Raw genomic sequence first — 14,188 nt, 5'->3', positions numbered from 1 at the left:
TCAAAATCTTAAAATATATTTTTGATTTACAAACTAATTGTTATCCAGCCATGTTTTACATATACTGTGCCAATATGGGTTATTTGCTGCAACGCCAGGAAGAATGCATTTACAGAGGATTCAAAATAAAATGTTAAAATTGATTATGAAGTTGCTTCCCTGCGCACCAAAACAATAAGAATATTACATGTGACTTATTTGAATGAAATGACACAAAAGCACCTGACGTAAACTCAATCGTACCGTTTTGACTCAAATCCCGAACATGACTTATATTCCGATATAACTAAACTTTTTATCGGTTCAGATTATATGCCACCGAACCAAAGCACAGCCCCCGGTGCGTTACCGCACGTATGCACAAGCAGCTTATGTCTTGATTTGATGTAGTGAAATAGGTATTTATTACAAATCGCGTAGCCTCTTGTTCTTCGAACACCGATATCTCAAGAAACAAAGATAGCTCAGTGGTAACGTAATAGGCTCTCATTCAGAGGATTTATGTTCGATCCTCGTGTAAGCCATCTTTTTTTTCAAAACTCATATTTTCTAGGTGTGTGGTATAATACGCATTGCAAGAAAAATTTTGAATACTAGAAAATTCAAGCGCCTATAAAAAAAAATGTATTTAATCTTTTCCATGCTAAAAATCAATGGAACCTAATGCTGTGTATTGTTCATATTTATATTCATGGCATTTCTATAATTGAATCCATCTGATTATTTGGAATATTTGAAAAAAATCAGGTCTAAACTTTAGATGATGGAGGTAGGAAATGAAACATAAATACATAAGTTGAGAATCGATATGTACTCAACAGTTTTCTTTAATGATTGTTAGCAGAAACAAAATAGCTTTTGATTTATCTTGGCAGTAATCAAACTTGCCCACCGAGTTTCAATAGACAGTAAACATATGTAGGAAATTATATTCTATTGCTTCAATGCACAAAAGAAAATATGCTTTACTGAATAGAAAAAGACACAATTATTCAATAAAATTAGAAGCATGCGAGTTCATTGTGCAGCAGACGCTATATCCAAGGAATTGATACCGGGGATTTCCCTCTGCGCGTTATCCAGAATTTTCTTTTTTTTCGTAATACATACTCATGAACCAGTTTCCCCAAATCTCATTTGCTCGGATCAACATTCAACCCAGCTGAGCTAAAAATAGAACATTGGGGGCCGTACACTAATTACGTAAGCATTTTTTCGGGGTTTTTCAACCCCCCCTCCCCCCATGTAAGATTTTTCCCACACATTTTTTTTTTATTTATATGGAACGTAAGAAAATGGCAGACCCCCCCTCCCCCCAGAAGTGCTTACGTAATTAGTGTACGACCCCTTGCCGCACGCAATGCGATGTGTGTTGGTGATGCTTCCTTCGGCAATATTCATCCGACGGCAAGAGACTGAAGCGAATGCGCATGCGTCCCGCGTCTTCCCGCACACCAGCTGCGCTCCCATATGCTGATTGAACGCCACAAAGAATGATGCATGCATATGCGTAAAAATAGAACAGAAGCACGGCTTGCCGCTGATGCTACGATGGTTAAGTCGACCGATCCACAGTGGCGGAAACCCAGACAAAACCCAAAACAAATCGTTCTTTCGTTAAACTGATATTATTTTAATTTTGCACATTTAGTCAATGATAATTCCTCAATTTGTTAATTGTAGTTGGTAAATTTAATTTTTGGTGACTTGGATCAAGTTGATGGTGTAACATATATGTATGGGAAAATTAAATTTGACTAAATTTTGTATCGGGAAAGATTTGGAAAGAACTGATATGATGCATTGAAATATATATTTTGTCACTTAACAGTGGTTAGTTTGGCGAATTGCGCCTTGCTGCACCAAAGCGGGAAATTTACTGTTTCAAGGTTAGAATTAAGACGCTGCTGTGATCCTAAGTCTTCGGCTTCCGGAAGTTTTTGGATAGCATAGCATATCTCGGATAACTATTTAAATTTCAAAATGAATTCAGCGTTACAAAATTACTGTTGCTAAATTTTAAGCGCATTCGTAGGTTTAGTCGAACATTTGTATGGGGGACCACCACTGCGCGACGGCACATTGCCATTCCTTCTTTTAGGCGCATTCGAACGGGAAAGCGTTGAACGTGTTAAACAAAGCACGATGGTTATGGTCACTATTTTCGGTTATCATTTTGGTGGCTGCATTCCGTACAGGTGACGTTTAATAGTTCATCAAATAGCAGCGCTGTTATCGCGCTACCAAATTTGATCACCTGTCCGCTGCGCTACTGTTTTAGCAGCACGTTTAGTAGCGACCGGAAAAGTGTCAAGAAATGATACTGCGCTGCCAAACGGCTTATACTCACCACCGGCAATCTTGCTCTAAGTTAATGTATTGAAACTGTATATTTTAATAACCAACGGTAAAAGCTAATATTTTCTTTTCTCGACCCACTCTGATAAACTCTGATGCTTATAGAGGTAATGAATATATGCCCAATTCGATGATTTATATTTGTATGTATCTTGCCACATGCTATGTGTATTGATGGTGCTGTGGTGTAGTAGCCGCTTCCCGATCAAGAGATCACGAGTTCGAATCCAGATTGGAGCATTTTGCTTTTTTTTTGTACGTAAAAACAGTTTTTTGGCTATAACTCCGAAACGCAAAGTTCAATCGATCTAATTTTAAATAGGAACCAATGGGACTGCATTCCGCGTCGAATGCAACTTGTTGCGAGCAAATCGGATAATGATAAATGCCCAAAACGTGTCTCACATTTTGTACACATACACACACACACACACACACACATACATACACACATACAGACATCACCTCAATTCGTCGAGCTGAGTCGATTGGTATATAACACTATGGGTCTCCGAGCCTTCTATAAAAAGTTCGGTTTTGGAGCAGTTCTATAGCCTTTCCGTATACTTAGTATACGAGAAAGGCAAAAACTTTGGAAATAAAATGAGATGAAGTTGGTTTTCACTAACTAGCGTTGTTTAAATTCGCTTCGATTAAGGATAAAAGCATGATCAAATGAATGTTGCGTTTATTCTTATGCTCAAAATATGTACAATAAAAATTACAACATTTTATTAACCGTTTAGAGATTTCCTGGCCCTTGCAAGTTCTCATGCAGCTTAGTTCGCAATTCAAGATTCCATTATAAAACCAATTATGTATCTCTAATAGAAAAATCGAGACATTATTTTTATGATAGGGGAAAAATATTCATGTAAAAACGTTTGTTTTCTTGTTGTGGTTAATGTTGTTTTGATTGACGGCTTTGTGATTAGGCATTTGTGGTTTAATCTAAGTTACTGAATACTTTTTACAGTAGGAAAGCAAACATTTTGCGGATATCCAAATTATTGTGACAGCAAGAAGAAAACATTCGAATCACATAGACCGATTCTTATTTCTCCAGTCAAACTCAACCTAAATTTGAAAGTGACAGCTCAATAACTATTGAATTACGTTGTTCACAGAGCAAGATTAATTTTCACAGAATATGTTTTGATAGATAGCACCTGCCAATTTTTTATGATACAGACCCTTAACATCCAATGAACAGACACTGGTACTGGTTCTTCATGGTAATATCTTGGTAATTATTGCTGCAAACACAGAGATTCTTCTCCGTGGAAAAGATGTACATTATAGAGGAGGTATTAAGCTGCCAGCCTTTTTTTCTTTTTCGTACACTCAGTGTACGTAAGTGCTATAGGATCACTTTCCGATTGATCTTTTGATAGAAGGCCTCTGGAGATCCATATTATTGTCTATCCGGAACAAACTTAGAACGCTTTTCATACCGAAGTTTCACGAGATACAGGCAACTTATCCAACTTCGGAAGTTGTGCGCTAGATTCGCCTAAAGATGCGCTGAACAACGCATAAATTAGTTTGACAAATAACACTTCAGAAGAAAGCTGTTAGTTCCGAAGTTCCGAAGTTACGCCCTGGTTTTGTCTACCCCCAATTTCATCACCTTTTCTGATCGTATTTTATCATGATTTTGCACAATGTAAAATATCGATCGTTCTCAATTTCTGAATCACCCTTTTCTGACATTTGGGTTGTCCACCATAAAGTTTCCTAGTTTAGATCGAAGGTGATGAGAAATTTTTGTTTACAATGTGAGATTGTCGATTTCTAAATGCAAATTATAATTTACAAAGTAAAAACTATATATTCCATTTTTGGTAAATTGATGATCTTTTAAGGTTTCTTCCTTATGAAGTAGAATATATCTAGACCAACATTTGAAAAGGGCGTAACAGCCAAAAATTATTCCTTCTGATTCTTCGTCTACTTATATAGCTATATATGTAGACCTGTAATCAGAAGGAATAAATTTTGGCTGTTACGCCCTTTTCAAATGTTGATCTAGAGATGATATCTGCAGCAATAAAATAGTGGATAGCATCAATTGGAATTTGAATTTTCCTTGTTTGGAGCATATGGCAGCCGCAGAATAACGATAGGCATTTATTACTTTTCTCCCTTACTATTACATACTTACTTAAGAGTCCTGTACACCTCCGGTGGTGCAAAGGGCCGACTTGAAAGATCTCCATCCTGAGCGTTACCCAGCTATCGCTGTAACCTGTTGCCAGGTTAGATAACGGTCGACTTCTTTCATTTCTTTATTGAGGCTTCGCCGCCAAGAGCCTCTGGGTCTGCCTCTGCTGCGATGTCCCGCTGGGTTCCAGTCTAATGCTTGTTTATAAATTTCGTTTCCGACCTTACGTAGAGTGTGGCCGAACCAGCCCCGCTTTCGATCCCGAATTTCTGTTGCTATCGGCCTCTGGTGACAACGACGATGAAGCTCGTTGTTTGAGATCCAGTTGTGAGGCCACCAGGCCCGAATTATATACCGCAGGCATCTGTTTATGAACACCTGCAGCTGTTGAGTGTTCTCCACTGATACACACCATGTTTCGCTAGCGTATAACATTACAGATTTCACGTTAGAGTTGAAAATTCGTATTTTGGTGCGTTCTGTTTTTCCAGATATTTCTTAAACTCGAAAAGGCAGTTCTTGCTTTCTTGATCCGTGCGCCTATGTCGATATCTTGGTACCGCCGTCTTACAATCTCTTACGCCATCTTACAATTCTATGCATTCTATAATACTGTGTGCATGTCTGTTTTTCAGTACATAAGTGCAAGTTGCAGATTTAATATCCTAAAGGGGTGATTTACATTTACATTTTAAACTGTTAACTGCTTTTAAGAAGAACCGAATATATTTTGTTATAAAATATAATAAACCTCGAAACTGTCGAAGTTCAAACAATGTGTCATAAGAGTTCCTTCATACACACATATATACATCACCTTACTAACGGTTACTCTTGAATAAAGATAGATGATGTTTATTCGAGTGATATTTTTACATTTATGTGATAAACTGATCAATCAACTATCTTTCTTCATGTCGAAACTCTTACTGAGTAGTACTGCATATGTATTTCGACCAAATTCAGGAACCAGGAGAACAGTCCAAAATCCAACCCTTACGCTTTTTAGATGTTTTCACCAGTATAAACCAAAGTAACGAACCGTCTAGGCGAATTAAGTAACTCCATTTAATTCCACCAATTATTTCGATATCTTTGCAGATACTTATGTCGACCACAACTGTGTGGTCGTCTTCAGTGTCTCGTACTTGTCTCTCGTACTTGAAGTCGAGTCAAGTACGAGACACTGAAGACGATCACACAGTTGTGATCGAAATACGTATCTGCAAAGATATCGAAATAATTGGTGGAATTAAATGGAGTTACTTAATTCGTCTTAGACGGTTGAATACATTCCACTAAAAAGAGCTTAAAATACTTTTTCTCAAAGTAACGAACCAGTTCTACGTGTAGATGCAAAATTTTCAAAACTAGCTACGCTGTACAATGATCTCCTATTCAAAACAACAATGTTCTTATAAGACATAACGAATTTGAAATAAGTTTTGAAAATGGGCCTGGGGCGGAAAAACGCCTGAATGGTGGTGTAAAATGACTCAATTTTATGTAAAATAATGGTAAACGCAAAGTTTTTTTTTGTTTTGTCTTAATGGATTGAACGACTATTTTGAGGGTGAGGTGAATAATTCGCAACTCTTCGATTTTTAGTGAGAACAAAAGGAATAATGAATAACTAATAATAAATTGTAATGGTAATATTTGTTCATAAATGTCATACACAAGATTATACAGCGGTTAGACAAAAAGGTTGAGATAGGTAAAATTATGTCGAAACTCAAATCAGCATAACTTTGCGTAGAAAAATCCAATTTGGATAAAACCGGGACCATCGGAATCGGATACACTTTTAGTATTATATCCCCTATCGCAGATCGGTCCTTGGGCACCGAATATGTACCGGGTTTTCCGAAGGCTAACGCACTTTTTCAACTGCTTGTCATTTTGTATGACGTTTTCTTTCATCATTTGTTATGATTTCCCCAGAAACTAGAATTAATATGCCGATGCCGACCAATGCTGGCTGTAGATCGGGAATCCATGAGAAATACGCAGATATAACAATTTCCGTGAAAACGGTTCCAGGAACATGATGAAATGATAACAGATTGATATAATGCAAATATGGGTATCTAACTTCATGGCTTTACGAGACGATGATTACAGAAACATGTCCAGGATGGTAGAGTCTACTGCCACCCTTATAGCTTTGTAGTAGGGCAGTTCACATTTCAAAAATGTTCGAAAATTCCAACTCCCATACGTATATTGGCATCATTTTGATAATATAGGAGTTCTGGCAAAATTTCAGGCAATTCGGTGGCCATTTAGGGGTGGCGCGAAGTCAATTTATGTTAATATGGAAATTTGTGTGGGAAAAAACTTAAAATTTATTCAAGTCTCCCTACAACTGTCAAATCATGAATTCAAATAAACATCCCCAACCTCCATCCCCAACATGGAATACATTTAAACATGTATAGCCAAATCGATCAAAAAATCACCTCGGCCCAAAAACTTCTAGCTGCACCATGCTGCCAAAAGGCCAGAAGATTTTTTAGTATGAAAAGAATCCTTCATCATTAAGAGCAAAACTGTCTAATACGTTGACGCTATTTGTAAATCTCTCGATTTCAAAAAGTGAAAAAATATTGTTTTTAAATGTTTGAAAGAAATTTGGATGAGTGAATATATTTTCTCAACCAAATAAAAATTATTATGAATAATACCACCTGGCATCACGGTTTTGTGGAACAAGCATATTTTTGCTTACGTCGTAGCATTTTCTACCGTTCATTCTATGTTGAGAGATTGAGTGAAAATCGCTTATGCCGGGAATTGAATTGAAGTATACCGGAAAAGCAATCGCTGTGACTGAAATACGTGCTCCACCTCGTTAATTTAAATCAAATAAAAGCTTTTCCAAACGATGTTTTGCAAAAATAGCTATTTGTTAAGCACACGTATTAGTAGTATTAACCGGCCCATAAAATTCAGGGAAGTTGCTTTCTGTAATAAATACCAATTGAACAATGCAGTCGTATGCATGTTAGGCCGAGAATGGGGTAAGAAACTCTATCATGAGGCTAACACGAAGATACTTTTATGCTCAGAGAAGACCAGATAATTGCCAACCCGAAAATTTCCTAGGCCGAACCGGGAGTCGAGCCCAGCCAGCTTCAGCATGGTCTTGCTATGTAGCCGCGCATCTTTCCGCACGGCTAAGGAAGGCCCCCACTTGCTCTGTTCATTATTTTTAAAGGTAATCCACTTCCAAAGCTCCACCCCTCCATTTCAATAAGTATCTTGAATGCCATGCCACTTCCATACAAATGCAAATCCACCTGGAGATTTAGGGGTGGATCAAACGAGATTTGTCACTTTTTGTACTTTTTCATAGAAATAATGTGAACCTAACTGCACATAACAGAAACAAATGACATGTTTTCCATGTTCTGTCGCGGTCGTTGACTTGTATTTGAACGTTATTTGTTCTATACCATCTTTTTAGTTACCACACAAAACAAATAAAAATCAAAGTTTTTTCCATATTAATTCCCATATCAACATAAATTGCCTTTGCGCCACCCCTAAATCACCTCAAAGTTGCTGAAATTTTGCCAGGACTCCTAAATCATCAAAAAGAAGCTGATAGACATATGGGAGTTGGAATTTTCGAACATTTTTGAAATTTGAACTTCCATAATGTACACTTTCTTTTTTCAAATGACCATAATACCCATTAGAAGGCTACCAACGAATAACGCTACGAACTATCTGTTCCGATGTTAAAAGTCCATCATGCAAGTGATCAGTTTGTCAGAGGTTAGGTCTGATATTGAAAGCTATAGTGTTGAATTTAGCTTTGGGTCATGCGAATTATTTATGATCATAGCAGACTATTAACCCTACGCTTCGAAAGGCTTAACATCTAGAAGCAATTATTTCGATGAATAATTCGTCCTCTGGAAGGTAGGTATCTGGTTTCTCTTTCTGAGAGAAGTGCTTTCTTATTTTCACTGCAGTGTCTACTCCCAATTATAATGGATATTTAGGCTGTTACAAATACCTAATGAAAATTATGTCCTACTGGTCTCTGAATCATCGGCTGGTAAGCAAACTCACTTCAATAGTGTGGGCTACATCAGAAAGCACGTTTCTTGAGAAGAGAGAATATGAGTGAATGTGATGGATCTGCAATTTGCCGTATGGGACTGGACCTTATTTATCACATTTCTGGCGGGGGTGACTTAACTAAGTTAGTAATAAAGTATGCCGTAGCAGTGATGTACCCGTCTAGCGTATTGGGAGTTTTGAGTTTGATTCCCACCAGTAGACAGTTGATTTTTTTGCATATTTCATAAATATTCTTCTACTCAGACACGTGATTTCAATGTTCAATATCGTTTTCCATGATATAGGTGAGTTCAAATGTTATTGAACTTCCTGATTAAATTTGTTCTATCGTCGTTGCCGTTAAATCAGTTCTCGTTCTTTCTCTGTTGGGTTTTGTTAAGTTTTGAGAACAATAGTTTGTTGTCCTATGGTCAGTGTTGGTAGAATCATGCTCAAATCTCACTCACTGAAGCCTCATGCACAAGCTAACTCGCTTGCGATTCTGCATAGAGAGCATCGCGCATAAGTTTTTCACGCAGAATCGCATCGTTTCGCTCATTCGCCAAAAAATGATTTCGCTCTAAAAAGTGTTAATACCCCATCGAAGCGTGTTTTATGTTTACGTATGCATTTGTTATCCATTGTTTTAAGCAAAGAAAGTTATTCCGATGAATTTAACGAAGAAGAACATGCAAAAATCACGCAATGATGCAAATCGCGAGTCGAATCATGGACGATTTTCTTGGCCATGAGTCGGGTGAGGTTTGCCTCGCGCTTGATTTGAATCGTGGATGAGATTTGAGATTTTGAGTTTTTACCAACACTGCCTATGGTTTCTATCTACCGGGATGGGCCTGCCCTTTTAAATATTACGTCTTGGGAAAATTATTGCTTATTCAGCCAGAACAGACGGTGCTTGAACCGCACCAAATGAATGGAGCTCTGGTACACGTTTTGGAGCTCAAATATTTTCGGTCAATTATTAAAATCTTGAAACAAAACCAACAGAAATGAAAAAAAATGGGGGTTGTATAGTTGGCTGTATTTGATTCGCCCGTAGATGTCGAAGCGTCCATGGTTCAAAAACTTGAATAAGGGATGAGACTTCATTCAACCATGTGTCGTCTACTGTCCAATCACTACACTCTAAATGCACATCTTTTCAGAGTGAAGCTCTCGGAAGACAATCTGTTTGCAGCGAGGAATATCAGGATATTGTTTACGTCCTGTGGGCGTGCAAGGAACATCGTGGCCCCAGATCTGCGTTAAAGGAATATCTCCGGGTCAGAGGAAGGCGACCAAAGTCTCCTAACAAACTTGTAAGCAGGTGAAGCGCTTATTCAGCTAAAATTGTCTTGGAAAAATTAGCTTATTCAACTTAAATAGTCTGTTGAGATTAGCGAAGTGTTGGCGGGGCTTGATCTCTATTACATCTATTACATGTCTGTCGTTTCCCTTTCATATGTCTTCCTCTCGGTACTGTCTCCCAAGAAAATGTTTGTTCGTTCCATTACAGAAGTGAAACATTATCAGGAATGGCACCTATGTAAACATCAGCATCGAACAAAAATCATACGCGGTTTTATACAGTCTACTCTGTGTTTCGTCTTTGGCGTATTAAAGTCCTTGTCTAGGGCTTCTTCTCCAGAAACTTGTTCCATTCTTCTTTTCAATTTTATTTCCTGTTCAATTCAAGTGGTATCCGAGCACGTAAAAAAGTTTGATGAGATTTTTCATCATTTCCCACAAATCTGAATTTCGGCGCCCCCTATCCTAGTAGCACAGTTCGGATCGATTCAGTTGCAGCAACTCCAATGTGACTAGATCTGGTCGCATATGAGTCACAGTGACTGGTATGTGACAAGTGTGCTACTCGGGAAGGCCTGGCGCCCTTGGCGGGGGCCAACCTGGCCAACCACACGCTACTGCGCTGCATATAAATTAAAGCTCTCTTGTAGAACACAATTGAGAGAAAAACATACCGATCAACATGTTTCTAATAGAAACTTAATTTTGTTAAGAAAATTATTTTGAGCTTTTTAGTGGAATCTTGACAGATACGTATTTCGACCTCAAAAGTAAAGTCGTCTTCAGTGTCTCGTAGTCGAGTCAAGTACGAGTAACTAAAGACGACCTTACTGTTGAGGTCGAAATGCGTATCTGTCAAGATACAATCAAGTGGTGGAATTAAATGGGATGGTACAAACTCGTCTTATGACAAGTGAGCAACTTAATTGTTAGAAACAGTGTTCTCATTCTCCTCTGTGTAGTAAAGAGCGAGTGTCAGATTACTCTCAACACTCTTCTACAATTGAGAGCATCGCACTCGTCATTGATTATCACTACACTCTTTTCCCGCGCGCAGACATGAACTAAGCTGCGCTCACAATTTAAAGCACTCCACACTGTCCCAAACTGAAGCGTGAACAAAGAGCACTGGGATGCGCTGTAGTGATTGAGTGTTAACTAATTCAGTGAACTATACCAGTGCGCACTGAAGATTCCGCACTGCAGTGCGAACTGAAGTGAGCGAAACAGTTGGTTGGGGTTCAGCCAAATCGCACCAAGCGCTAATGATAAATTACCGATTTTTCTACTCAAACTTTCATTTAGTAGATTTAATTGATCACAAATCGTATCGGATATCCCTCAACCCCATAACTGAGGATAACCTTCTGCAAATGGTGCGGTTTGGTTGAACCCCGACCAGTTGATTGCTGAGATCATTGGGATGGACGGCGCAGCGGCATGACTGCCGATGTTGTTTTTTCTTCTTTTTCTTCTTGCTTCGTATTTCTTTGCACAAGGCAATTATTTGCATGCTGCATTGATATTAGGTCTAGCGCAGTTGTCCCCAGCATTTTTACTACCAAGGGCCGCACAGCAATTTTGAACTGTTAAAGCGTGTTTTACATAGAAATTTTAAGTTTAATCAAAATGAATTTTATACCTATTACACAATGAATCAAATTCGTTGCCCTGAGTTTTCTTCAAATAATATGTTTGTAAGAACATTCTTACAGTTGGTTTTATAGCCAACTGATTTTAAGTTCATACTAACAGATACTTTTGCGGCAGCGGACATGAGACGAAAAATTATTTTTTCGCAACAACACCTCTTCAGCATACTTTGCAGAACATATTTTATAGCCTATTCAGATTGGGCTATTTATGACTTTGTTAAGTGAGAGGGTATCCAATTATTACGAGGTGTTCAGACTGCAGCTAGATAATATATCTTTACGTTTCCATGTTTCCTCATTTGCACGCTAATACAGGGTTGAATTCAAGGAGAGTTTTAAAATTTAATTTGCGAAATCAAGCATTTGGGTGGCGACAATCGAACATTTTTTTCCGAACAAAGTTTCTACGAAAAAAAATATAAAAAAAATATGAAAAGGGATTTTCGAAAAATATTTGAAGCTCTCATTAAGGATAATGAGCGAAGCTACATTTATTAGTTGGGTGCGCCGTTCTTCGGGGAATCAGACTATTCCTCAATTTATTTTTAAGTTTAAAAAGTATTTTGATTCTGTACTATGATCGAACGGAGATTTGATAGAAAAATTTAGATACTTTTGGGAATTCTCACAAATAAATAAAAAAAGGACGATTGGACCAATTTTCAAGAAATATTATCGAACTAAAATGTATTTCCACCAGTATCTCCATGTATGAAGGGCAACTCAGTAATTTAATTTTTTTTTTCAAAAATGGAAACTGAACCATTGCGTTCTACTCGACAATCAATGATACAGATTTTAACAAAATCGAATCGTGTGAATGTGATATAATTTAAACTGGATTTTGGATGAGTTAATGCATTACCAATCCATGTTTTATTCAAGGTTATTCTACTTTATATATACATCCCATTCAAATCGTAGAGTTGTCCCACGTGAAAAATGTTGAAATCCTAAGTATATTAAGCCATTCAAGGAGCAGAATTGAAACAATTTATGGAATCATGTTTATTCATCAAATATATTCGTTTTACAACCATTCATACGTTTTAAATTGTCTTCTGCATTGGCCCTTGAACTTTTAAAATTTATTCGATTTGTTCTATTAAATCTAGGTTTAAGTTAAATACTTCATGTTAATTCTAGAGAGCATCTGTTTTTTAAATAATTCATGTTGAATAAGTGGAGAATAAATAATTATCATCATTATTTTTCATCATATAAAATGCTTTCCACAAAACCATCACAATCCGAGTTATTCTTCAGCGCTCAGAAGATTTCCATCAATCATGCATTCGACCCTGCTGCGACAGAAAGAGCATGACTGTCAACTACGAAACGAAATGAAAACAGAGAGAATTTTCTCTCTGGCAAAGAGAGCGTGACGCTTGTCAGTTTTGTTTTGTTGAATTTCTCCCTGCATCCCAGTTAGAACGAAAGCTCTCTCGTAATAATTGTTCGTAATAAATTCTTTATGACTCTTTTTAGCGGGTATCTTTAGACAGCGCAAAATGTATGGAATATTACTATAATGACATATAATGACATCATAAAGCGTATTTACCCTGAAACGGCAATTATTATGTCATTAATGGCGTAATCTGAATAGGCTATTAAGCTATTTTCCAAATGAGCATATGTCGCCTGATCTTAGGATTTTGAACTGTTGTTGAAAGATTATTGTTCATTACAAAACAGTAACGATTCCTCAACTTTAATTTATCGTTTCAAGGAATTCAAATATGCGAAATTCATGTGCGAAAATGCAAAATGATGCGATCTATGGGAGGGAGGGGATTATATGAAAAGCAAAACGCATATGTTTTTCAAAATTGTATGGAGAAAGAGTTCTACCTAGATTGAGCAAATCATAGTTGCTTCATATCACTCATTATTTGCCAATTTTTAATTCTTCATATTTTTAATTTTAGTATTCATATTATATACTACCTTTCTTGAACAACACTACAGGAAAGCTTTAAATTCCATAAACTCGACGAGCTTTTTTCGTTCAGTTTTTAATTGGAATAATAGAATTCGTTTAGGATCGCTTAGTTATAAAACTATAACGAGATTGATGAAATAATCAAAAGGGATTAATGCCTTCATACTTAACCAGCATTTGAATGTTCGGTATTTTGTTTGAAGAGTTTCAACTGCAAAATTTCTTTTTTACTGAAATTCTAGTAGGGTAAAAGACCCAATAGTGGAGGAACTAAGCACGTTCTATCACTATTTGTTGGTTCACACCAAGTCCATACTTCATTCCACTTACCTCGAGTGTGCATATGAAAGGTTATTCATTATATTTCATCCAAAAACTGAGCTAATTGCAGCAACACCCATCATTGTTTCCTAAAATGGTGCCTCCAATTATTGGTGCAGTGTTCCAATAGTTGCGGTAATTTTTAATTCGGGTTCCTATAGTTGCGAGTCTTATTGTTTTCATATGGGACTCGCAACTATGGAAACACTACCGCAACTATTGGTGCAAGGCTAAGAAAAATTTAAGGTATTTAAATGATACTTTACCGATTTTACGGGAAATTCATAACTGTTTTCTGTTATTTCATCTATTGACATGTCAACAAATTGGTAGACTAGATGGGTTGCTGCGTTTGAGACGTAA

The sequence above is a fragment of the Armigeres subalbatus genome, chromosome 1 (genome assembly GCF_024139115.2).
Source record: "Armigeres subalbatus isolate Guangzhou_Male chromosome 1, GZ_Asu_2, whole genome shotgun sequence".
NCBI lineage: Eukaryota > Metazoa > Arthropoda > Insecta > Diptera > Culicidae > Armigeres > Armigeres subalbatus.
Note: the sequence above shows the minus strand (reverse complement) of the source record.